This window comes from Penaeus japonicus, unplaced genomic scaffold, assembly GCF_977035675.1.
Source record: "Penaeus japonicus unplaced genomic scaffold, GWHDUDI00000001_assembly GWHDUDI00000026, whole genome shotgun sequence".
Taxonomy (NCBI): domain Eukaryota; kingdom Metazoa; phylum Arthropoda; class Malacostraca; order Decapoda; family Penaeidae; genus Penaeus; species Penaeus japonicus.
In genome coordinates, this window is record NW_028234428.1 from 3,115,124 (window position 1) to 3,117,623 (window position 2,500).

The following is a 2,500-nucleotide window of genomic DNA, read 5'->3' on the forward strand; positions in this document are numbered from 1 at the left end:
CGAAGAGAAAAACTCCAGTCTGCTATGTATGACATGTACATATATATATAGAGGTGTGAGTCACAGGGCATTCACGCTGTCAGTCGAGATGGGCAGGACGAAGGCATGAGGATACTACATCTGTAATTATCTCGGGGGGTCCTTCAGCGTCCTATGGGATTATGGGGAAGGGTGTGAAGGGAGGGGGAAGGAAGGGGAGGGATGGGAAGTTATGTAGAGATGAGATCGATTTAAGGTGTTTTGCGTGCGTGCGTTTGGTTCTGTGTGTGTGTGTGTGTGTGTGTGCGTGTGTGTGTGTGTGTGTGTACGTGTATTAGTGTGTGTCATGGCCCTGCCCTCATCGCTGAGGTCATTTGAAGGTCAGACTGCATGCAAAGTCGTCAAGGGCCGACCTTCGAGGATCCCGAAGGTGTGAATAGCGGTGTGTGGGCATGACCTTTCGAAGGTCAAATGGGAGCAAGAGGCGAGGTCGAGTTGGGTCAGTATGATTGGAATGTGGGAGTGGGAGAAAGAGGGAGTGTTTCCCTCTTTCTACCCCCCCCCCTACCCCTCTCATTTTCTTCTTTTCCGAAGTTTTACTCTCGTTCGGGTTCTCCCACTTCCTTCTTCTTTTTGCCCACCGGCTTCCCCCTCTCAGCATTATTTCTTTCCTTCCGCCCTCTCTCCTCTTTCCCTTCGCTTTCCCTTTCCTCTCTCTTCTCCTTTCACGCTTTCTCCTACTCTTTCTGCCCTCCCCCCCTCCCTTTGCTATCTCGTACTCTTACTTCCCATTTCGCATTTTCTCTCAAGAGGGCAAAAGGGGAGAAATAAATAACAGATAATTTCAGTAGCCTCTCTGACAATAATGATAATAACAATGATAATATTCATGAGGATGATAATAGTGATGATTTGGATGATAATGATGATAAGGATAATGATAATAGGGATAGTGGTAAAAAGTGATAAAAAATATGATAATGATAATATTGATGAGGATAATAATAATGATAATAATAATAACAATAATGATAATAGTAATAATAATAATCATGATCATGAAAATATCAGAGTTGAATCAGAGGCCAAATACCTCCAGACTTTATTTTTCGTCTGTGTTTACATTCGACCTTAGAGCCTGTAGTGAGTAAACATTTAGAAAGACAGAAAAATAACTTTTCTCCTCCTCCACCTCAAAAATAAGAGAGAATGGAAATAGAAAGATTGCGAAAGAAATGTTTAGCCAATAGTCTGCCCTGGGGAAGAGAAGAAAATATGTATATGGAAAGTCAAGAAGACGGCAAAGAAAAAAGAAAAATGAGGAAGAATCGTTTGCTCAGAGTTTCACACGTGTCGCTGTCCGAGGTCCCTAGCGTTTTTGTTTTTTTTCTGCCTTTGTGAAAATAGATAGAAATTCAAAAAGGAGAACTTTCCCCTCCCCGTGTCGATGGTGGAGAAATAAAAATGTGTGGGTGTAATTTCTTTATTCATTTTTTGCACATAAGGGATGATGATAATTTTTGTGACTAAAGGGAGGAGAGAGGCGAGCAGTGAAGAGGGGAAGAGAGAGAGAGAGAGAGAGAGAGGGGGGGGGGAGAGAGAAGGATGAGGGTTGGTAGGAGGGGGTAGAACTTGACCCTTGTGGCCAAGAGGTCAGAGTAATGATGTCATAGCGGTTACGAATATCTTAAAAGACTCAGTTTGTGGTTCGAAACTCAGATTGAAGTCTTTGAACCTTATGATTTGGGAGAGAGAGCGAGAGAACAGCCACGCCGAAGAGACGCAGACAGACACAAGCAGACAAAGCGAGAAACAGGCAGTAGAGGCGAGAGGTGACATAATAGTCCGACAGAGATAAAGAGCCAAACACAAAAACTAAAGATAATGAGAGAATGAGAAACAAGAGAGAAACAGAGTCAGACTTGTCTCATATCTCTCGAGATTTAGAGGGATTTCTAGTCTCAAGAATTTTGTGTACCTTTTAGTATTTTTCATTAGACTATAAAACAGCGTAGCTACCGGCATGAAAGTTAGCCTGTCTAATCTATCAGCTGTTTTTGTCTGTCATGAAAGGTAAAAAAAAGCCGCCTGATAAGGCGATAAGGAAGGATTTAATGCGCCGCCGATAAGGCCTTCTTGATAGTATAGATTAATATGCACTTGTGGAGGTTATATCCGTCCGTATCTCGGTGTTTCTACATGTGCTGTGTTCTTGGAAATATGTTTATTGGGTTATCTCTCTCTTTCTCTCTCCCAATCTCTCTCTCTCTCTCTCTCTTTCTTTCTCTCTCTCTCTTTCTCTCTTTCTCTCTTTCTCTCTTTCTCTCTTTCTCTCTTTCTCTCCTTCCCTCTCCCTCCCTCTCTCCCTCCCTCTCTCTTCCTCTCCCTCTCTCGTACGAGTGTCTACGTATAACCGCCTCTAATGTTGTCACGAACGAACGAACGAATAAAGTTGATCTGACTAGAGTAGAGGCCAAGGCATTCCCGACGCTGCTGGTGCCGGGGACGTTAGGGCGGCGGT

The 2,500-nt window shown here is 43.4% G+C and overlaps 1 protein-coding gene across 1 annotated transcript in view; it reads left to right on the top strand.

Moving 5' to 3' along the window:
* Positions 1-2,500, top strand: part of LOC122254541 (G1/S-specific cyclin-D2) — a 91,442-nt gene that overhangs the window by 20,577 nt on the left and 68,365 nt on the right. The gene's annotated exons all lie outside the window — the stretch shown is intronic.